The 25,841-nt window shown below is 31.7% G+C and overlaps 1 protein-coding gene and 1 long non-coding RNA gene across 3 annotated transcripts in view; one reads left to right on the plus strand and one right to left on the minus strand.

Moving 5' to 3' along the window:
* LOC141461438 (uncharacterized) overlaps nt 1-25,841 on the plus strand; it is a 603,016-nt gene that overhangs the window by 178,332 nt on the left and 398,843 nt on the right. The gene's annotated exons all lie outside the window — the stretch shown is intronic.
* LOC141461356 (uncharacterized) lies at nt 12,953-17,840 on the minus strand. Its single transcript, XR_012462791.1, has 4 exons — nt 17,604-17,840; nt 16,791-16,933; nt 16,437-16,606; nt 12,953-13,896 (listed from the first exon to the last, which is right to left on the minus strand). It is a non-coding gene; the product is annotated as an uncharacterized lncRNA (long non-coding RNA).

The following is a 25,841-nucleotide window of genomic DNA, read 5'->3' on the forward strand; positions in this document are numbered from 1 at the left end:
CGATACTGTCCATACAGGATCCTTAGTTGTTTTTGTTGCGGAGTTGCGCTGAATAATAAACTTTCAACTCCCATATTCGCCATTGCGCTTTAAATCATCCATAACTGAATTCTGGCTCATTTTATTTGATTTGATGGTTTTCTTATTCTGAAAGCTCATTTTCGTCTTTAGACTGACATTTAGCAGTATTATGTAAGGTTTTAGCTATTTGCAGTCGCGGTAATATATTTTCAATAGGCTTATGAATTTCAAACATATGTATCTAACTGTGCATAGTTCTGAGGAAACGTTTTATCACCACCTAAAAAAACGGTCCACTAAAGAAGAAAAAAACGTTTATTCGTTATAAATGTGCACTTATTCAGATGCAGTAAAGAGATCAAAGGTAGGACCTCTATTAACATCTCATAGCCAGAAGCAAAAGGGCCTGCACTTTATGCAAAATAAATTATTTCGATGGAGCATCTTGGCCGGATCTAAGAAATCTCCTTCTGCTATTCTTTGCACATTCTATTACTTTCCACGTTGAAGTTTTTATCGTTGATTTAAGCTCTAACCCGAATGCCAAAAAAGTGAAGCTTACGCAAGCTTAGATGGTTTGCTTCCTTAATCTTTTAAGGAAAGTAAAACGTAAAGAAGGCTTATTTTAAAATCTCATCCAACCTGAGAACAAAACATATCCTTGTAACTCATACAATTTTTATCTAGAAGTATTTAGAAAACAGTAATAATTTTATTTGCAATTAGTTTTAAAATCTTCATTAAAGGAAATAACAGGAATCAATTACAAAACTCAAAAATAATTAGCACCAAACATTAGTAATATACCAAAGTTTTCGATCATGGAAGTATTTTCTATTTCTTTAAAGATTATTCATTATTTTTACAACAATGTAAATTTTCCTATAAAAAAATATTTACTTTTTTGATTTCTGAAGCCCAATTCCAAATTTGAAGATAATTTTTAACCCGAAGTGCGATTTTGAATTTTTTTTTCACATCTTGAAAGATGGTTTCAGCGATTTTCTAATAAAATAAGTCTCTCTCTGCCTTTCACTTTGATGCTTTTTCTGATATGAAACAGTGTTTACATTTTGTTTTTTTAAAATTAAGTCAACTTTATAATTAAATCTTCTTTAGAATTGTATAACAGACAAGCTAGCAGGGTGTAGGATGTTATATTTAGTTAGGGCTTTTATTAAGTTATTAAAACCTACTCTGCAGATTCTCTTGTAAACAGCCTCATGTATGTAATACAGAGTAAATGTCAAACTACGTTTATTATAAATAAAATAAGAGAAGAGAATTTGCCTGGCAAAACCCCGGGATTCTCTGCACAAATACTTAAAATTTATTTGTTTTATTTATTAAAGGTTTTGTGGGAAAATATTTGTAACGCGTGGTTTTTCGTCTTTTCTTCTTTTTGTAGCGTGTCCATGGACGAGGAAATAGCACTAAAACAGAGGAAATTATTAAAGTAAAAAGAAGTCTCCTATTTTTACAGGCAGGGCTTAACGTACTATTCATTACCCAAAAACTTAAAAATGATGGACAGGCGATTTGTATTTTCATTTTGGTTTGTGTGATCCATTTCTTTATTTTATTTTTTTGTTATTATTATTTTGAATTAATTAATTCATTTATTATTATATGTTTATTTTTGGCGTAACGACAACTGAGATCATTAGAGCCGCTCAGGAATCCTCACGAGCTGGGACGGCTGTATGATGTTCCACCTATTTGGCAGCCGGCACAAGGTCTTGTCTAGTTATGGTTTCACACTTCCAGTTTCCCTGAATGGGTTCTGCTCATAGCCAGAAGGGTCGACAGGACTTAATGGTATCATACTCTAGTATTTAACCAGTTTAGGTAACCAAAAAGTATTACTAATAGATATTAGTGAAGACCTGGTTTTCGTTATGACTCACACTCATGTTTATTACCAGAGACTATTTGCATATTGATGCAAGAATTCTATGAATAATGCTTCTCCTGGGATGTAGTACTTTTATTAATATTGCTACACCCCCTCAAAATAATCTAATCCTAAAAATAAACTATTTACACACATTCATAACTTTACTCGTATTGCCTGATTACATTCGAACTATAATTAAGATATTACATTAATACTCACATAAACTATTATTTTTACGCTTAAACAATAATAATTATTTTTTGAAAGGGTTAAAAATACCTCAGAAGCACTAGAAAATGTTAAAGTGCAATTTGCAAGAATTTCAGAATGTTTAATATCAACACATGGAGGTAGGTTGATGCAATGTGCAAGCAATTTCAGACTGCTTAATATTAGCACATGGAAATATAGGTTAGTTTAATGAAGAGGAATTTCAATGTGGGAGGACATTTTAAGTTTAAGCTTGAATTCATTGCAATACCCAAACTTGTAAAGCACAGCTCCTAAACAAGTCACAACTTTTTCTTTATTTATAAGTCGTGCAAACATGAGTGGAACAAAGTACTCATTTAGCTGATATTCTTATCATCAAAATTGAACTTTTTATGTGAAAACAACTGATCTAAGTACGTTAAACTTCATGTTATTTGCTTCAATACTGACTCTGCAAATTGTGCAAATCTGATAACAACCAACATCTTTAAAAGCTTGCTCAAACGGATCATATCCACCAACTTCGAATTTTGTTTTTGTAAAATGTATACTAATATCGTTCACTTATTGGTGTACCTTTAATTTATTAGAAAATATAATATGTGTCTTAGCTACGATATGATATAAAGTGGCAACCGTTGTTTGTTGAATGAAAAATAATTGTCATTTTTCAGGACTGTCACGTTTTCTGGATGTTTGATTATACATTTGTAAACAAATTCTTACAGTACGTTCGAAGTATTTGAGCTTTAATGTGCATGCTATGCAAGTCAAGAATGAATAGAAACTACCATTATCGACTTAAAAGTCTTGAATTAACTCTCTCAGAAAGAAAAATAAGTAAATATTACTCTCTAAAAGTAGGACGCTATCAAAAGCGTTGAAATGATTTACAATTATTACCACTTGGCAGCGTTCCAATAACCCTTGAATAGAAGTAGTAAAAATCTTTAAATTAATTTAATATACCATATATTAATCTGTTTTTGTTAGTGAATGTGACCCAAGGAATCAAAATTTTAAGACTGATTTTCCAAAGTATAAATTTATAATCTTCATAGTTTGACTCGATTGGAGAAAAGCCAATCCACTTAAAAAAATATGGCAATGTTCTACGATTTACTTGCAATTTCAGTCAATAAAGAAGTTTCAGCACATTGTATCTCTTCGAACAGTGAGTTTAAGTTGTTTCAAGAATGCTACAAGACTATTGCTGACAATCAAGTGAGATCTGCTATTGATTATGTAATTTACATTGCCTGATTATCAGATTTTGATTGTGTAGAAATAGCTGCAATAAATCCTAATTCTTTATGTATATTGTATGATAATTATAGTTTGCAATGGCCATTAGTAAATAAATTGGTATACAATGCCGTACTAATCAACAAGGTGTATCTGTAATTGTTGCGTGCAAAATTAAAGTACGATTTTAAATTTGTTAAGGCCGATTGTACAGAAATGTAGGTAAAGCTGAGAAGCATGGTGCCCTTGTAAAATTGGTCAATTACCAAAATAATGGTTTGATTTCTTTCTTAACAGTTATTTTTTGTTATTCATTTTTTACCTAATGCAAAAATGCCCATTGCAATAATCATATCTGCTATTAAACCATCGCCTCTTGCAATTAAACCTATTAGGATATATTAGACCTGGACCGTGACACATAGTTTTCTTAGCAAACCAACAAAAGCCCGCGCCACAACCGAAAATTAGGAAGAATAGGGAACGCCGCTGATTCTAAACTTCTAAGGCCTGCTTCTAACGTATGAATCAGGTTGATATGAATCTGGAAATAAGCTTCTTTCAGTCATTCTACTTCCTTAGATTTGGTACGCACGTCTGGTTTTTGATCGTATCAGTTCAATTTACGCATACCCGGGAAATGAAGCTACTGGTTGCCAAAGATGGTGGTCTAAAAGTTAGCAGTTAGAACACATGTCTCTAACTAAATCGCTTGTACGCTTTTTGCTATTTTTGCGGTAATCTACGGTAGGCTTTTTTTAAAGGTAAGACTTGTGATGAGAGTTACGTCGAGATAGCACAATTCTAGATCTTTATGTGTCCAAGGAATTTCTTAGTTATTGATAACGATCATAAGTAGTTCATCGTTCCGCAAATATTTATCATTCCATTTTCGACTGATTTAAATTCAGCTTTAATTTTTGAAACCAATTAATTAAAAGTTCAGTCGTGTCACATCTAGATCATCAATATTCTGTGAAAGTGCGATGTTAAATATGTCAGGTAAATAGCTAAATAGAGTGTAAAATGTAATTTCATCTAGAACTGAAATTAGGATGTTTAAGTTGTTTGTTGCTGACAATAATCTGCCGTTCTCCAGCAAGTGAACTTGTTGTTAACATCTCCTAGTAAATATTTGTAAGTTCAACAAACGATCTTCACGTTTTGTAAGAATCTGGTGTTAGATCTCAAGTAAGAATAAACTATTGTTAGCCGTACTGTGTGTGCTCAGGCTTACTTCTCAGAATGACTTTATGCTCAGGGTTTCGTATTGAAGGATGTAGAAGTTTTCACAATGAGGGAACCACAATTGAAGTTACACGTGTGTGTCTATCATTTTTGTAAGTAGGGTAACCTCGTATTTGAGGTCGTTTGGTACTAGTAATGTGTGGTTCAGTAATACATGCATATACCTTTAAGGAAGTCAGGGAATGAAGTTCGTGACTTTAAATCGTTAGTATTCCAGTTCAGTTAAATTGCATTACAGAAAAGAATCTGTTCACAATTGTCCATTAGAAGAACAAATGAAGTAGTGTTTCAATGTAGTGATCAGGTGTTTAATTTGGGGTATTTAAGGGAGTGATTACCAGAAGAACTCTTTGAGAATCGGTGAGTTTGAATCGGAAGAATTGTTAGATTCAGGACTTTAATTTTAATTTAAATTTGTTATTAATTGTTTCCTAATACTCTGGTAATCCCTCTTATAGAGCGATAGAAATATTTTCAAAGTGAAAATTAAAGTTTAAACATTACTTAATTTAAAGAAAAAATGTATATACAGGTGGTTATCCCAAAAAAATTATGCGAGTCAACTAGCAAATTTATGAAGTGCCTGTGAGTATGATGGTGTATTTGAAAAGAAATAGAATTACTAATTAATTTTGCTCTACTTGTGCTGTGAGGTCAGAGGGGCCCAAGTATTAATATCTAAAAACTACAAATAGGACGAAACTTTTATTTGCTTGGTAAAGGGCATAGGAATTGGTAAGCAAATACTAGCCTGGATTACGACGAACTAGAATTGCTGCGAAATATGGAAAGGTTCTCAACTACGATCTATTTGTATTTTCTTTTACTAGGTGAAAGGAAGGATTTTCTCGCGGATACCGTTTTTATAGTGCGGATGCCATCTTCGCAGTGAGGATACTGTCCTTACAGATATAAACCGATCGCTTTTGTTTGAAATTATTTTTATGAATATTAACTTTAAGGAGGTTCTGCGACGCCACACTTTACTTAAATGCCAAGCGAACACTTAGTTATATGAAAATCTACAGAATTGGAGTAGAGGAAATCGTGGGTGTGTTTTCCCAGTTCTTTTAGATGCTGCTTGATAAAGACAATGAATTTGACAATGAGGATAGCGCCAGCAAGTACTCACAGTAAACCGGAACTGACTGGACGACAGATGCAGCACTTCGAAATCATCTGACGAAGGCAACATTCCAGCATCCGGATTCTTGTTCATATTATTAAGTCTTTTTTAATTTATTCATAACTGATTCTTGCTAACTGCCGGCATGGTTCCTCCCCATACTGACGAAATTTTCTCATCTACATTTCTCAACAAGCCTCTTGGTGTTCTGAAAAATTTCATCCTAAATTTCAGTCCCAAAACCCGAGTAACTTATTCTTGAAAAAAGTGAGTTTATTTTAACAACTGGAACAAACAATAACAATTGATTCAACCAGACCAACCAGCTGTGCTCGTTTCCTGAACAAAAAGTTTGAATAAATAAAAATGTTCTTTGGACTGGGCGCTGGAACCAACCACTTTCATTTTGTGCCAAATTTAAAATGAGTACTACTGTAGATACATAAAACATAAATTCTTTAGTTATAAGAACAAATTCTACAGAGCATGGCTCCACAAAATTTGCTAAAAAACTTATCAATGAGCTAAATAAATAAAATAGATATCACTCAAGATTTTTCTGAATTAAATTTGAATTTAAAATGTGGAATCACCTTCAAACCGATAGAAAAGAAAATATTCTGATAAATTTGAATAGCGCTAGAAATTGAAGAATATTTATTAAAAATTTCCAAACTGTAACATTCATTCATAAAGTTGGCCAAAAAAATATAAAAAGAAACCTTTAATATCGTATTTCAAAAAGTGTACAAGCATAGTAATCTATAAAACCGACATCCATTATCCATTATGGACCATTAAATATTCAAATAATCGAGTAACCATTTAGATTTTATTGATATAAATTCGGCGTTTGTTGTTTAATTCTGAACGGTTATTTAAAACGTTAATTCTGGCGTCAAATTGTTGCGTACGTTGAAGTGGAAAGGTCCGCTGGGGCAGATATGGCACAATAAAGTAATTTCAGTTATTATGGGTTTACGTCCTGAAAAATTAATCTTGGTAATTGTGTAGCATCGTTTGGCTTGGTTTAGAATATTTGTGGCCAACTTTACTTATATTCCACTTTCTGATTGGTTATATTAAAAAAGTAAAACAAATCAGAATTTTGTCATTGAATAACTTGGTTAATGCCTTAATAAGATCTAACTTATACCCTTCCATAGGTTCTAGGTTTGTAAGTGCTATATTATTAATTTTTTATCTGCGAATTATGTGTAGATGAAGAATTATTGGTATTTAGGTGTTAATAATGGATGATCTCGGAATACCAGCTAAGCACGTAGCACCTATTCGTAGATTTTAAAGCCTCTTACGACAATGTAAATAGGTGCGAACTCTATAAGGCGATGACTGAAAAGTATACATATACTGGGACTGCTGGAGACGGTGTTTGTTTGGTGGATAATGAGGAAAAAATCAATTTTTTCAACAATAGAAAAGTACAGATTTGAAAACGTCGCTGAATTTGTTCATCTGGGATCTCTTATGACGGCAGACAACGACGTCTCACTGGTTGATATGAGTTAGTAAGTGCTGTTACAGCCTAAATAAGCACTTTAAAAGTAAATTATTTACAAGCGGAACCAGTATTCACAGCCTAAGAAATCTGGACCATCTCAAAGACAGACGAACACCCATTTACAGGTGTTTGAGAAAATCTATGACCCAATACGTGAAGGTTAGATCTGACAACGTAGATAGAATAGAGGATCTGTATACTTAAACAAAAGAGTCCCCTGTAGTAGTTTGAATTGAGTAAAATCGACTGAGAGATGGGCAGCCCATGTGGCGAAGCTGAGTGACGACGAGATTCCATCCTAACTGCTGCACTAGGCTCTGGACAGATGATGGAGGGCTGAGAGATTCAGACTGCCCAGAACGTGAGGAAAATCCACGGATTTCGTAACTGGATGGCGGCCTCTAGATATTGGGACGACTAGCGGAATCGTATTGAGTAGGCCAAGAGCCACAACACTTCTTCTTGTACAGCCAGGAAAGGAGAAGGAGAAGAAGAAGTGTAAATTAAAGTGTAAAAATTTCTCATCGCATAAAAATCACAAAGTTCACTTTTTTATTTCGTTTTTATCATTCCAGGGATTTGTCCTGTGTACAAAGTAATGATCCAGAGTCCAAAACTATAAAACGCTTCCTTCACTTCCATAACTTTTCTTATCATTCTTGTGAAAGATTCAGTCTTGTTTGACAAAAACTAATACATCATAATTGTTAGCAAGTAATTAAAATGCAATCATAATATAAGCCGAGCAGGTCAGTTGTTACATCTCTTATTATTTCTAAAGTGCAAATCAAAATTATTAGAAACAACAGTTGCTCTACAGAATAAATTTAATGCTATTAGTGTTAGGTGATATTTGTTACTCTATTTTCTTTTCAAACAGAATTGAATGAGAAAGCTTTTAATGTAGCTTTTAGAATGAATTGTGAAGTTTTACAAAGCTAGGTTATTCTTTCCATCAGCCCTTATCAATGTTATTGAAGCATGTACTTTGAATTTGTATTTGTTCATTTGTAGCAGCATACTATAATTTAGAAAAACTTTCTTTGATGACATATTCAGGATTCATCAATTATAATTAAAAATCCATATACCAATCTGACTTCTTGATAAGAACTTGCCTAATAAATAGACGAATTGAAAGTGATTGATAGGGCTAAAACTGATTAACTGATTGGTGGAAATTGTTAGTTTCCTAATTGAATATTTAATTAAAAAATTCATCTATCAAAAAGTGTTCGCAAATTTTTTTTTATAAACTAATGACTTTTTTATTTTCTCTCACAATATAAGATAAACCTCTCAATTTTCGTTTCGCGTTGCCTTCGGAAAAATATGAGTTTGAAATTCTGTGAGTGCAGAAAAGAGATCTGAACAAAGAGATATATGTTTGAGGGTGTGAGTGTGTAAAAGAGATACAGAAAGAGAACAAAATATTTGAAAATCTGAAAAGTTCTTTGACTCATTTGAATTATGTGGAATCCAATTGTATAAAATATATTTTTGGAAAAGACATAAAATTTTTCTCATTGCATTCTTGGAATAAGGTTTTGCGTATGTGTTTAACAAATAATGAATGAATGAATGAATGAATCTTTATTGCTTAAAGAGATACAGATCTCATAGCAAGGGTTGACCTTACAAATTTATAAATACAAAAATTATATTACTTTATTACAATAATTAATTAAATATTAGTAAAGAAATAAAATATCAAGTATTATTTAAATTAAATGAGGAGAATAATTTTTTGAGCATAAGTAAAAAATAAAATAAAATCAGAACAAGATATAGAAAAATAAATCATAAGATAAAAAAATGAAAATAAGAAACACAACTGAATAGTTCTCTGCAATAAAGAAGGTAATCTACTTAAAATAAAATAACAATTGATACAATAGGGAATTTGCTAACATGGCTTCTTTTAATTGTTTTTTCTTATTATTGCTACATTGATAAGTTAAGGTGAGCAAGGAAGTTTCATTGTAGCACTATTTTTCTAAATTTGAGACAATTAGTGACAAATAGAAAAATATTATTGACTTTTTCATTATCTCGATCATCTATAGTCAATAGATCTGAAATTTTATTACTATTATCACTACCAGGGTGGTGAGAGAAATACTGAGCGATGAACTTGTTTCTATATTGATTGAGTACCGGACATGTTAGAAGTAGATGTGAAGTGTTTAACAAATAATCAAAAACTAAATTTGTCAATTAATACAATAGGGAAGTACATCTTCTGAAATTGGCCGTAAAATTATGAAAACTTTATCTAAATATAAATAAAATACAAAAAAGATTATAAATGGTTGTTTTTAAAGAAAAGTTGAGCATAGGATTCTCAGTATCATTGTCTCTTAAGTTCGTAAACCAGGGGTGGCAAACACAAGACCCGCGGGCCGCAAGTCGGCCGCCTTGAATCATTTTATGGCACGCAAAATTCCTTCAAACTTTACAAAACAATTTTATTATCTTCAAATGGAACTGATTGACTTACATCGTGAACTAAAACCCAGTTTTAAAACATCAGAATCAAAATAGATTATTATATAACTTTTAAAATTTTTAATTTAAGGAATCTGCTACAAAAAGTTGTGAGCACGTTGGGATCAACTTTCTACAGCGAATCTTTATCTTTCGAAAACAATTTTTGAGATTTTTAAAGTTTCTTTATATTTGGAATTGTTTTATCTTCTCTTTGTTAACTAGGGTTGCCCGTCTTGAGTAATTTTAAGGCTGTGTTATTCATCCAAATTTTACAAAATTCTGTTTATTATCTCCAAATGGAACTGATTGATTTAAAATTTAATAATGAAGTTACCTATTTTTTAAACATCAAAATCAAAAGACAATAGATTTTTATAACACTTATTTCACAATTTTTCTAATTTGAGAAATCTGGCACAATTGTTAAAAACGCTTTTGGACCTACATTCACCTGCGAATCGTTTTTCAAGAAAAAATTGACTTTACTTTTTCTATCAAATTAGCTATAAAAACAGGTAAACAAAATGTACTTATTTTCGAACGGTTTGGTAAGGTTGCAACAGTTTACTATTAGTTGTCTGTGGAAGCGAGGACCAAATCCTAGGCTATCCATTACCCTCTCTCCAAAAAATAACACCATCTTGCCTCGAGCCAACTAAGATAAGTACAAGTCCTAAGAAATCGGACAGAAACATAATTAAGACTATCTATTACGATCTAAGATGCTAAACGTAATCTCCTCTTACCCCAAACAATCCGTCATGAACTTGAATGGATTTTGAACCGTCGTAACTCGCTTGTTTTTTGTTTTTGACATATTTCGAGTTTTCATCCCTTATCAGAGGATTATGTTTCTATAATGCACTTCATTAGCTGTCTAGAATGTATTTTCGTTCTCTTTTACAAGTACAAAATAGATATAAAACGATCTTTATCTTTCATTTGATAGAATGTAAACCCTCATTCCCTTGCCTAAACAGCCAAAACATATTAATTTTTTTTTGTCCCCAAATTTAATTCTTTTCAGATCTCACAGGATCCATCCTTTGTTTCAAAATAAAATTAGAGATTTATGTCAAACCTTTTTTTCTATATGAATACGTGTGTTTATAAGCCGTAAAAAGAAATCCTTCGAAAGTTAAATTTAATTTACAAAAAAACAAAACAAAAAATTACATGGAGAGCCCTCACCAGGAGAGTCCACAAAACATAATTTATTTTTTGGGGTAAAAGCGAGAAAACCTTTTTCTTCCAACTAATATTAAAACGACGTTAGGACTGAGAACTAAAAAAATGTCACTTAAAATAAAGTTTTTTAGATAGTCATTTTTTAAATGTTTTATTTTTTGAATAATACCGATGGAAAATTAGGTGTAAGGGAAAAAGTATTTTTAAAAACATTTATGAAATTCCTCCTTAATTCCAGACTGGATAAACAAAACACAGCCCTTTTGGTTAAAAAAGTCTTTCTCAATTAAATATTATATGCGGGCCTGGACTTTTGTTATTATTATTCTTCTTTTTTTTAAAATTTGTTTATAGAACTTTATGTAGTAGCCAACTGTTTTATCTCGTTAAACCTTTAGAGGCTAGAGAAGCTTAGCAAAGAAAGTATTTGCCAGACTTATTATTTTAAACATAAAGTTTGGGAAATAAAGCAGATTCATCTTACTATCATCTGTATTCCTCTAAAATAGAATCAGCCTTGTATTAAGTACTAAATGCTTAAATGATTTTTATTCCTTAATTTACATAAAAATTGAGTGAAGAGAAATTTTGTGCAAACATACTCACTAACAGAATTTCTCAATTATTCTTAGAAAAGCAGAGAAGCATAATTTAAAAAAGAAAAAAACTTTGAAGAAAAAAAAAAAGAAATGATTTCGAATTCTGAAAATGAAATTGTCACTTAGATTTTTTAAAGCTTCAATCAAACATCAATCACCAACTAACTAGCTGACATTACTTCCCAGAAAGCAACCTTGCGAAATAATTGATCAGATTTGACATTTTTTATTATTTATTTATTTTTTTAAGTCACAGATAAATTGAATCACAGATTTTATTCAACGAATTCACAAATTTTCTAGCGTTAAATCGTTACAGCGTGGTAGAAGTGAGATGTAAAGCTATTCAGACTACTGCAGTATATTCAGCGGGTTTCAGTTATGACTTGGTGAATAATTTTGATTGCAGGTTGAAATAATTATTCCCAAAACATCGTAAACAAGTTAAATACATTTTACTCCAACTAAAAATATAAAAGTTTTACTTGAAATATTTAATTTTTACCGGAGAAAATGTTGATTTTTGTTACATCAATTGTCTCTTAGTTGATCTTGCGGGTATGAAAATGTATTTTATGGCGAACATATATAAAAATGGAAATTTTATCTTGCAAATATAATAAATTTGGTCTAAATAAAAATATAGTAAATACAGTTGAAAAAGCTGCATGTTAAACAAACTGCACGTGAAAAGAATGATGATCAAATGTCATGCAAACAAACTTTTATTTACTGACAAAGACATACAGAATTCTCCAATTGTTATAATGAAAATGTAACATTTTTTTTAAACATTTATTTAAACGTTTGTTAATTTCATTTAATACTTTGAATTAATTGCTGCAAACTTTAGAATGAAATAGAATAACTCTTTGGAAATAACTGCCAATGAATGGACTGTGCTGCTGCCATCCGAAAGCTGGCTGTTTAAGCAAGTTAGGAAAACGCATTTTTAAGAATGGGTTTATTAAAAAAAATATTTCTTTAATGAAGTTGAAAAAAATTAAATAACAAAAAGAGTGCAGAAGCATTCGTTTCTATCGAAATGGTAACCAGAAATTATTCATTATCATAAAGTAACGATGAATAGAATAAATTTAAGGGCCAGTTTTTCATCATGAATTTAAACTCGAGTTCTGGTGTAAATAAATAAAATCGATGTGTTAAACAGAGTTTTTTTTTTTCCAATGTCCATTCTCTCAATTCGAGTATTACCAAAAAAATGTAAATTTTTTTGCATATTTCCATCGTTTATTGTCTCTATCAAATGCGCTGTAAGTCTCAACATAACAAGTTATTAATTCTTAAACTTAAGATCACCAATTTCAAAAAAAAGTTGATGTCTTGTGTGAAAAATCGTATGATTTTCTTTCACTACAATTCAAGTAAAAGCAGTGCTCGGAGGTAAACATCCTTGACTCAAGATAGTTACTTAAGATATTTATCCAAAATAAGAATATAAGTTTGTTCGATCATAATGCTGTTAATATATTTATGTATTTATTTCTAATTACCAATTCAAAAGCAAACAAAATGTAACTCATCAGAGCTAAGCAAATAATGTATTAAATTTATATGTATTCAAAAAAAAGACCATGAAAATTAATAACACTATTTTCCTAATTGGCAGTCCCTTTAATTGCAGTTGATTTAGCGATTTTGATCTGAATTTTAAAGATATCCTTGTAGCTGCCAGTACATGTTCAGTCCCCCACTTAAGATTCAGAAACTTATCCAGGTCATAACTTCAAACTTGTTGTGAACTTCTTTTAATTTCTTATCCTGAAGTTATTTAATTTCATCTGGAATGTTGTTATATATTCTGTCCGACATTAAGTTTGACTTTGCCAAACAATTTAAAGGTCAAGTTCATATAGTTTTTAGATTCTTTAATCTAATTTCTTTATTAGTGTTTACTACAGCCGGCACATTAACAAATACTATTGCCAATGTCGTTACAATTCCTAAACCTTATAATCATTTAGCTGGCTCGTGATCATTGAATCAGCATTTCTCTAATACAGTTTCCTGTAACTTCGAAATTATTTTTGTATAAGTTTCGTTGCCCTAAAAACCAATACCATTGTTCAATCTAGCTTGGAATAAACCATAGTATGCTGTTTTTAATTCTCCAAAAAGAAATTCTTCTCCTAATTTTACTGGAAGGTAAACATGTTGAGACAGTTTACTAGCTAACTTATGAACATGTTTGCTCCAGCTAGATTGGTATCCAGGGCTACTCCCAGGAACATTACAGGTTCCTCTTCTCTGGTACCATATTAGATTGTGTTGTTTATTGAGTCCTTCTTGTTCTCTTCTTATATTAATCACACCCCGAGGGAAACAACTGCAAAAAAAGAAAAAAATCAGAATTGTCCCGTATAACATTTTGACGAATGCAACCTGACTCTACTTACTGCTTCAAAGAAAGTAAATTCGTGCAAATTTTCGATTTTAAAATTTTAACAGAAATATCCATTTTGAAGTCCCGTGAGTTCGAAAAAGTGTTTTTTTTTTTTTTTTTTTTTTTATAAATAGGTGTGTTTATATGTATATTTGTATCAACCGTAACTAAAAAATTAAGAAAATGCACAAGGTTAGAATTTGATTTTTCGTTTAGGTACCTCTGCAAAATTAATTATTACCTAATGCCACAATAAGGTTTTCGTCAAAATCGATCTACCGGGAGAACCATTTTTCTAAGTTATGTTTTTTAATATATTTTTTATTAAGGTGCATCATAATCTGTGGCCTTTGGCACCAGGAGCATTTTTTTTGCCGTGTGCTGCCGGCCCTCGGATTGTTACCCAGGCTTCTAGAAGAGAATATATAAGGATCAGCAGCTGAAATCGAATCCCGTATCTCCTTTTAGAAATCCAGTACGCTAATCACTGAGCTAATCTCTTTCCTGATTGAAAATGATAAAATTCAAGTTACTTTAGATTATTAACAGATTATTTTAGTAAATTTATTTCAAAAAAGCATCCTTTCATTTATTGGTAGGAATAATTTAATGATGGTGGTTTTATTCTAATTTAGAAGGCTTTTTACTTCCTGAATTGCCTGGGCATAGGACACACTCTAATTAAATCTATTTTTGTAATAAATCATTCTAACAATGGGAGTTCTTTGTGAATATTATTCGATATTACTAACTCTTTAAGTTATACTAAGATTCAGGAGGTCATCATATTATATATATACCCAGGTATCATTTATATTCCTGGTGGAATACAGTTAGATGATTTGATTGGAGGATATTTGGAACAAAAATAAAACAAGAAAAGAGAACTGATCACAAAACAAAACTTCAAGAGAGAACATTTCCACTGGGAAATCGAAAGACACGTTTGTCTTTGGAATCTTTTGGTTTCATCTGCCCTCTTTATCTTTCGTTTCTCTCCAATATACATCCTTATATCTCAGAGGATTCAGTCTTCCATTTGGAGCAGGCACTTTCCGCAAATTTAAAAATAAGACTAAAATAAGAATTTCATATGATTTCGACGAAATATTTGTACAGTTTACGAGTTGTTTATTTAAAACGTCAGTATGGTAACCATAACATGAAAGTTTTCTTCCTGCACTCAGCTAATTTCATGGCAATGTTCTCATCGCTAGAACTTAACTTCTCCTTCAAAACAGTTTTCTATTTATTTATTTACTACAATAAATTTGAAAGTAGAACTAAACTAAACTATTTTATAGTTTTACACAAGAAATTGAATAATATCCCTGACTAATAACATCCATAAACTAGAAACAACATTCAGTGGTTGCACATAAACTAGGCGGAATATATTATTGCTGCACTTTGATATATAAATAATTGGGAAAAGCTTCTAATTTAGTAATATTAACCTAAATTAAAATACGACAACGATACTCAGCTTCTTAATGTTTAATTCTTCTTCGATGAAATATATCTTAAGCTCCCTATATAAATAGCCTTTTAACAGCACCTTTGTAGAAGCAGGGTGATAGAAGTAATTTGAAATAAACATTAAAAGCAAAGTAAGAAATATATAATTTTAATAGTGGCATTTTCAATTATTTCAAAACCTTTAACTTTATAAAAGTAAATATGCGAAGACATAATATTCTCCACCAACATATACGTGCTTAAGTCTATAGCAGAGCTAGCAATGAAATATGAATGTATTTAAAAGTTGTAGAATGAATGCAAGAAAATGATTAGAGAAGGATTACGTGATTTTAAATTCGGTTAAGCTATAAGGATGGCAGGAGCACAGAGTACTGCTCCATTCGTTAGCTGTAGTTTATGTAAATAGCGGTATACAGTAGAGGGATGAATGTGTGAAGCGAATGTATTTATGAGTAAGAATGGAGAGTGAGTGATATTCTAGTGATAAGCACCTAGACGTTGCTGGCTGTATGGCGAAAGCCAATGCCAAAAAAAAAGCAAAAAAAAAAATCATGAAGTGCACTACTTTGGTGCTCATATATTATTTTCCCATCAATGGCGAAATTTGAGATTGATCAAATCAAAACGAAGAAAATAGAAGTAAATATGCAAACGTTTCGGACACCATAGCTGAGCTATTAGAGACGAGACCTGCAAAGCTAATATTATTGTGGTACTAGGTTTGATTTCCGGATTAGGTCTTTGATCTTATTTAATGGTTAATAAGAAAACTTTATTGTAAAGTGAGTTTTATAGCCACCTCATTCCACGACATCTTACTTCGTAGACGTAAAGTCCGCCTAAAGAAATAGGCAATTCATTACTTTGCTTTTATATATATATTTTCTATTACTACCTTTTTTTTTATTACTCCGACACAGCATCACTTCCTTCCGCTATCCATATATATACATATATCAATTAAGCATACCCATAGGGCGTGGTCAATGATATAATAATACCTGTGATAATAATGTCTGCATTTGAGGTTGTTTAGTGTGCCAAATGAATCAATAGCTAGCCCATCAATTTTACTGGGTCAATACCTAACTCGTCAAAGAAATTCCTCGTTGCCTTTGGTATTATCGCTGTTCCGGCAAACCATAAATGGTGAAGAGATTCCGCGGATTTCCTGTAAACGTTTTAAACACAATTTATTCAATCACATTTATAATTTTTTTAAAAAAATAATATTTGTTTTACAGTAGTGGTGAGGGAAGGGTTCGGTAAGGTTAGGTAAAGTTTGCGTTTTGGTGTTGGAACAGTTCTACAAACGGAAATATTTGGAATTTCAAGAAAATATTTGAGTTAAAAACCTTGAGAGTGTTAACATCAGCTGTTCCTAGGTGTCATGTAGTTTTGGCAGATTTGAATCGTATCGTCTATTTTAGTCCATTGTCCGTACCCGTCGTAACTATATGATGTTGGCCTGTTCCCAATCGGCAAACGTATAGTCTTCCTTTGAGGATTAAAAAAAAAAACAACAGAATTTTAAACAAAGAGGTAACGCATTTCTTTCACAATTTATAGTATTCTTTGCTTGTGTGACCTGTTGTGGGGAACGTTGTAATTTACTCTGAGTAATTCTCCTGTAGTTTTCACTTCCATTATCATCTAACCTCCTAATTTTAAAGAAATTTCCTTTATTCCAGCTAATGCACCTGTTACCCTCATCTACTACCGTACAATTTATTTATTCCATTCTCGTACTCCAGGTTGCCCTAGAATTTTTATTTTCTACTACTACCTTTTTTTTTATTACTCTGACACAGCATCACTTCCTTCCGCTATTCTTATTTTATAAATAATTTTTAGAGTGTGCTGTCAATTCTTGGCATTTCCACTTATGAAGCAGAAAACTTTACTTCAATTCTTATAAATAAAATATTTTCATTCAAATTTGGAAAATAATTGCTTGGACAAATTTAATCCATCATAATTTATTACTAAAAAACATAATTTTAAAAAATTTTGCATTGTTAATCAGGTTTTAATTTCGCGATTACTAACTTGGACTTTACCTAGACAAACGGTTGACATGAAATCCCTATACTAGACTGAAAAGACAAGAAACTAACCAACGCTACAAACGCTCGAAACTCAGCCTACAAAACAAAAGACTCTTATACCTGTTGTTACTGCGACCTATTTGGTCATACGACATCGAAGTGTGGGAATCGACTAAACGTTCCAACTCTCTACATATCCTCCCATTCATTACTTTGTAAAATTCTCAATGCTCCCATTTTTTAATCTAAAACAAGCCAGAGTTGGGCACTGATTAAAAAAAATATTAAATTCTAAATTTAATTGATTAAATTTATTTTTAATTTTAATAAGAATTTAATCGGCGAATTTAATCGTAATTTTAATCATATGACAATTATTTAATCAATTTTTCAGATTTAATCGTTAATCAAACTAATTTAATCAAAATTAAAAAAATTATGATTAAATCTGAGAATTAAATTGAACTTTAATTTTAATCACTGAACTAGTTCAATTTCGATCGTTAATCAAACTAATTTAACCATCCACTTTTATGACTTTTCAACCAATGGTTCGAACCACGTTTTGGCGAGACCCTTTTTCTAAGCGTCTTCAATAAATACTTTTCCGTTAATTTTTGTAGACTTGGACTTCTTTACGTGTCTCTAGACCAGTGGTTCTTAACCATTTCATAGACGCGGAACACAATTATAAGTATATATTTTTCTCGCGGAACAATAACATTAAATAATTTGATATTCGGTATTTAGCAAGAATTTAAAATTAAATTCGAATTAAAAAAAAAGGAACAATTTTTTGGTTTCGTATCTTTCCTAAGTTTCTAAATTTCAATACATTTAAAATTGAAATTTCGCGGAACACTTAGACCATATTCGCGGAACACCGGTTAAAAATCACTGCTATATATCTTCTAAAATTATAGATCTGTGCACAAAATAACTAGAGTTTATAATTGAAAAACACAAAGTGTACAAGAGACCAAAATTCCATGTCAATACGTGGTTCACAGTGGAAGATATAGAACGGCCATAATTTTACAGAATTTCATGACCCAAAACAATTTTCAACCCTTTATATCTTCTACCTTTTAAGATCTGTGCAAAAAATAACTATAGTTTATAATTGAGAAAAACAAAGTGTACAAGAGAACAAAATTTCATACGAATACGTGGTTCACAGTGGGAGATATAGAACGGCCATAATTTTACAGAATTTCATGACCCAAAAAATTTTCAACCCTTTATATCTTCTACATTTATAGATCTGTGCACAAAATAACTATAGTTTATCATTGAGAAAAACAAAGTGTACAAGAGAACAAAATTTCATACGAATACGTGGTTCACAGTGGGAGATATAGAACGGCCATAATTTTACAGAATCTCATGACCCAAAAAATTTTCAACCCTTTATATCTTCTACCTTTTTAGATCTGTGCACAAAATAACTATAGTTTATAATTGAGAAAAACAAAGTGTAAAAGAGAACAAAATTCCATATCAATACATGGTTCACAGTGGGAGATATAGAACGGCCAGAATTTTACAGAATTTGATGACCCAAAAAATTTTCAACCCTTTATATCTTCCACCTTTTTAGATCTGTGCAAAAAATAACTATAGTTTATAATTGAGAAAAACAAAGTGTACAAGAGAACAAAATTTCATACGAATACGTGGTTCACAGTGGGAGATATAAAACGGCCACAAATTTACAGAATTTCATGACCCAAAGAATTTTCAACCCTTTATATCTTCTACATTGATAGATCTGTGCACAAAATAACTATAGTTTATAATTGAGAAAAACAAAGTGTAAAAGAGAACAAAATTCCATATCAATACATGGTTCACAGTGGGAGATATAGAACGGCCAGAATTTTACAGAATTTGATGACCCAAAAAATTTTCAACCCTTTATATCTTCCACCTTTTTAGATCTGTGCAAAAAATAACTATAGTTTATAATTGAGAAAAACAAAGTGTACAAGAGAACAAAATTCCATATCAATAAGTGGTTCACAGTGGGAGATTATAGAACGGCCATAATTTTACAGAATTACATGACCCAAAAAATTTTCAACACTTTATATCATATACCTTTTTAGATCTGTGCACAAAATAACTATAGTTTATAATTGAGAAAAACCAAGTGTATAAGAGAACAAAATTCCATATCAATAAGTGGTTCACAGTGGGAGATTATAGAACGGCCACAATTTTACAGAATTTCTTGACCCAAAAAATTTTCAACCCTTTATATCTTCTACCTTTTTAGATCTGTGCAAAAAATAACTTTAGTTTATAATTGAGAAAAACAAAGTGTACAAGAGAACAAAATTTCATACGAATACGTGGTTCACAGTGGGAGATATAGAACGGCCATAATTTTACAGAATCTCATGACCCAAAAAATTTTCAACCCTTTATATCTTCTGCCTTTTTAGATCTGTGCAAAAAATAACTATAGTTTATAATTGAGAAAAACAAAGTGTACAAGAGAACAAAATTTCATACGAATACGTGGTTCACAGTGGGAGATATAGAACGGCCATAATTTTACAGAATTACATGACCCAAAAAATTTTCAACCCTTTATATCATATACATTTTTAGATCTGTGCACAAAATAACTATAGTTTATAATTGAGAAAAACCAAGTGTATAAGAGAACAAAATTTCATACGAATACGTGGTTCACAGTGGGAGATATAGAACGGCCATAATTTTACAGAATCTCATGACCTAAAAAATTTTCAACCCTTTATATCTTCTACCTTTTTAGATCTGTGCACAAAATAACTATAGTTTATAATTGAGAAAAACAAAGTGTATAAGAGAGCAAAATTCCATATCAATAAGTGGTTCACAGTGGGAGATATAAAACGGCCAGAATTTTACAGAATTTCGTGACCCAAAAAATTTTCAACCCTTTATATCTTCTACCTTTTTAGATCTGTGCAAAAAATAACTATAGTTTATAATTGAGAAAAACAAAGTGTACAAGAGAACAAAATTTCATACGAATACGTGGTTCACATTGGGAGATATAAAACGGCCACAATTTTACAGAATTTCATGACCCAAAAAATTTTCAACCCTTATCTTCTACATTTATAGATCTGTGCACAAAATAACTATAGTTTATAATTGAGAAAAACAAAGTGTACAAGAGAACAAAATTTCATACGAATACGTGGTTCACAGTGGGAGATATAGAACGGCCATAATTTTACAGAATCTCATGACCAAAAAAATTTTCAACCCTTTATATCTTCTACCTTTTTAGATCTGTGCACAAAATAACTATAGTTTATAATTGAGGAAAACAAAGTGTATAAGAGAACAAAATGCCATATCAATACGTGGTTCACAGTGGGAGATATAGAACGGCCAGAATTTTACAGAATTTCATGACCCAAAAAATTTTCAACCCTTCTACCATTTTAGATATGTGCAGAAAATAACTATAGTTTATAATTGAGGAAAACAAAGTGTACAAGAGAACAAAATTTCATACGAATACGTGGTTCACAGTGGGAGATTTAAAACGGCCAGAATTTTACAGAATTTCATGACCCAAAAAATTTTCAACCCTTTATGTGTTCTACCTTTTTAGATCTGTGCACAAAATAACTATAGTTTATAATTGAGGAAAACAAAGTGTATAAGAGAACAAAATTCCATATCAATATGTGGTTCACAGTGGGAGATACAGAACGGCCACAATTTTACAGAATTTCATGACCCAAAAAATTTTCAACCCTTTATATCATATACCTTTTTAGATCTGTGCACAAAATAACTATAGTTTATAATTGAGAAAAACCAAATGTATAAGAGAACAAAATTTCATACGAATACGTGGTTCACAGTGGGAGATATAGAACGGCCATAATTTTACAGAATCTCATGACCCAAAAAATTTTCAACCCTTTATATCTTCTACCTTTTTAGATCTGTGCACAAAATAACTATAGTTTATAATTGAGAAAAACAAAGTGTATAAGAGAGCAAAATTCCATATCAATAAGTGGTTCACAGTGGGAGATATAGAACGGCCAGAATTTTACAGAATTTCGTGACCCAAAAAATTTTCAACCCTTTATATCTTCTACCTTTTTAGATCTGTGCAAAAAATAACTATAGTTTATAATTGAGAAAAACAAAGTGTACAAGAGAACAAAATTTCATACGAATACGTGGTTCACAGTAGGAGATATAAAACGGCCACAATTTTACAGAATTTCATGACCCAAAAAATTTTCAACCCTTATCTTCTACATTTATAGATCTGTGCACAAAATAACTATAGTTTATAATTGAGAAAAACAAAGTGTACAAGAGAACAAAATTTCATACGAATACGTGGTTCACAGTGGGAGATATAGAACGGCCATAATTTTACAGAATCTCATGACCAAAAAAATTTTCAACCCTTTATATCTTCTACCTTTTTAGATCTGTGCACAAAATAACTATAGTTTATAATTGAGGAAAACAAAGTGTATAAGAGAACAAAATTCCATATCAATACGTGGTTCACAGTGGGAGATATAGAACGGCCAGAATTTTACAGAATTTCATGACCCAAAAAATTTTCAACCCTTCTACCATTTTAGATATGTGCAGAAAATAACTATAGTTTATAATTGAGGAAAACAAAGTGTACAAGAGAACAAAATTTCATACGAATACGTGGTTCACAGTGGGAGATTTAAAACGGCCAGAATTTTACAGAATTACATGACCCAAAAATTTTTTAACCCTTTATATCTTATACCTTTTTAGATCTGTGCACAAAATAACTATATAATTGAGGAAAACCAAGTGTATAAGAGAACAAAATTCCATATCAATACGTGGTTCACAGTGGGAGATATAGAACGGCCATAATTTTACAGAATTTCATGACCCAAAAAATTTTCAACCCTTTATGTGTTCTACCTTTTTAGATCTGTGCACAAAATAACTATAGTTTATAATTGAGGAAAACAAAGTGTATAAGAGAACAAAATTCCATATCAATATGTGGTTCACAGTGGGAGATACAGAACGGCCACAATTTTACAGAATTTCATGACCCAAAAAAATTTCAACCCTTTATATCTTCTACCTATTTAGATCTGTGCACAAAATAACTATAGTTTATAATTGAGAAAAATAAAGTGTACAAGAGAACAAAATTTCATACGAATACGTGGTTTACAGTGGGAGATATAAAACGGCCACAATTTTACAGAATTTCATGACCCAAAAAATTTTCAACCCTTTATGTCTTCTACCTTTTTAGATCTGTGCACAAAATAACTATATTTTATAATTGAGGAAAACAAAGTGTACAAGAGAACAAAAGTTCATACGAATACGTGGTTCACAGTGGGAGATTTAAAACGGCCAGAATTTTACAGAATTTCATGACCCAAAAACTTTTCAACCCTTTATATCTTCTACATTTATAGATCTGTGCACAAAATAACTATAGTTTATAATTGAGAAAAACCAAGTGTATAAGAGAACAAAATTTCATACGAATACGTGGTTCACAGTAGGAGTTATAGAACGGTCATAATTTAACAGAATTTAATGACCCAAAAAATTTTCAACCCTTTATATCTTCTACCTTTTTAGATCTGTGCACAAAATAACTATAGCTTATATTTGAGAAAAACATAGTGTATAAGAGAACAAAATTCCATATCAATACGTGGTTCACAGTGGGAGATATAGAACGGCCATAATTTTACAGAATTTCATGACCCAAAAAATTTTCAACCCTTTATATCTTACGAGGGGGTACCCAAAAAAAACCGGAATTATTTTTTAAAAGCTATTTATTTACAAATTTTTTACAGAACAACCTTATCCCCTTCAAAATACTCTCCATTACAACTAATACATTTGTCCCACCGGTGCTTCCACTGTTCGAAACATTTTTTGTAGTCATCTTTAGAAATGGCTGACAGCTCCTTCTTCGTTTTTTTCTTGACCTCTTCAGTGTTGTCAAATCGGTGACCTTTCATGCCCTTTTTCATGCGTGGAAATAAGAAAAAGTCGCACGGAGCCAGGTCAGGCGAGTAAGGTGCGTGGGACCATGCCATTTTTAGCCAAAAACTGTGTAACAGAGATGGCTGTGTGTGCAGGTGCATTGTCGTGGTGGAAGAACCAGTCTCCTGTTTGCCACAAATCGGGTCTTTTTTGGCGAACACTATTGCGCAATCTTTTCAAAACTTCCAAATACAAGGTTTGATTGACGGTCTGACCTGGGGGGACAAACACTGAATGGACTACGCCTTTGGCATCAAAAAAGCAAATCAGCATTGTTTTGATGTTTGACTTGACTTGACGACATTTTTTTGGTCGGGGTGAAGATGACGTCTTCCATTGGCTCGACTGTTGCTTTGTTTCTGGGTCATAACCATAGCACTATGACTCATCACCAGTAATGACCTTTGACAGAAAGTCTGGATCAGTTTCAAGCACGACATGTTTCAACTCGACGTTCTTTTTGATTGTCAGTCAGAACTCGAGGAACAAACTTGGCAGCAACCCTTTTCATCCCCAAATCTTCCGTTAAAATTCGCTGAACCGAGCTCCAAGATATCCCACTACTCTCTGACAGTTGATCAATTGTCTGTCGACGGTCTGTGAACACCAGCTCTCGAATTTTTTCAAAATTTTCGTCGATTCGGGCAGTTGATGGACGTCCAGAACGAGGTTTGTCATCAATCGACATGTCGCCATTTTTAAACCGAGTAAACCACTCGTATACTTGAGTTTTTCCCATAGCGTCATCTTTGTAAGCTGTTTTCAACATTAAAACACTTTCAGCAGCATTTTTGCCGAGTAGAAAACAAAATTTCAGAGCTGCACGTTGTTCACTTAAACTTGCCATCATAAAAAACGAAAAAAGAACAAAACAGCGCTGGTAAAAACAATCACTGCAGATGAACAGAACAAGCCAGGCAGACAACACAGGCAGGACTGAACTGGCAAGGAATTGCGCTATACACGTCTAGCGGCAGAAATGCGTACTACATAAGCTCCATGCGCGGCAACGCAATTCCGGTTATTTTTGGGTACCCCCTCGTATACCTTTTTAGATCTGTGCACAAAATAACTATAGTTTATAATTGAGAAAAACCAAGTGTATAAAAGAACAAAATTTCATACGAATACGTGGTTCACAGTAGGAGTTATAGAACGGCCATAATTTAACAGAATTTAATGACCCAAAAAATTTTCAACCCTTTATATCTTCTACCTATTTAGATCTGTGCACAAAATAACTATAGCTTATATTTGAGAAAATCATAGTGTATAAGAGAACAAAATTCCATATCAATACGTGGTTCACAGTGGGAGATATAGAACGGCCACAATTTTACAGAATTACATGACCCAAAAAATTTTTAACCCTTTATATCTTATACCTTTTTAGATCTGTGCACAAAATAACTATATAATTGAGGAAAACCAAGTGTATAAGAGAACAAAATTCCATATCAATACGTGGTTCACAGTGGGAGATATAGAACGGCCATAATTTTACAGAATTTCATGACCCAAAAAATTTTCAACCCTTTATATCTTCTACCTTTTTAGATCTGTGCACAAAATAACTATAGTTTATAATTGAGAAAAACAAAGTGTATAAGAGAACAAAATTCCATATCAATATGTGGTTCACAGTGGGAGATACAGAACGGCCACAATTTTACAGAATTTCATGACCCAAAAAAATTTCAACCCTTTATATCTTCTACCTATTTAGATCTGTGCACAAAATAACTATAGTTTATAATTGAGAAAAACAAAGTGTACAAGAGAACAAAATTTCATACGAATACTTGGTTCACAGTGGGAGATATAAAACGGCCACAATTTTACAGAATTTCATGACCCAAAAAATTTTCAACCCTTTATATCTTCTACCTTTTTAGATCTGTGCACAAAATAACTATAGTTTATAATTGAGAAAAACAAAGTGTACAAGAGAACAAAATTCCATATCAATACATGGTTCACAGTGGGAGATATAAAACGGCCACAATTTTACAGAATTTCATGACCCAAAAAATTTTCAACCCTTTATATCTTCTACCTTTTTAGATCTGTGCAAAAAATAACTATAGTTTATAATTGAGAAAAACAAAGTGTACAAGAGAACAAAATTCCATATCAATACGTGGTTCACAGTGGGAGATATAGAACGGCCATAATTTTACAGAATTTCATGACCCAAAAAATTTTCAACCCTTTATATCTCTACCTTTTTAGATCTGTGCACAAAATAACTATAGTTTATAATTGAGAAAAACAAAGTGTACAAGAGAACAAAATTTCATACGAATACGT

This window comes from Rhodnius prolixus, unplaced genomic scaffold (genome assembly GCF_049639745.1).
Source record: "Rhodnius prolixus isolate KJV_2025 unplaced genomic scaffold, Rpr scaffold_1, whole genome shotgun sequence".
NCBI lineage: Eukaryota > Metazoa > Arthropoda > Insecta > Hemiptera > Reduviidae > Rhodnius > Rhodnius prolixus.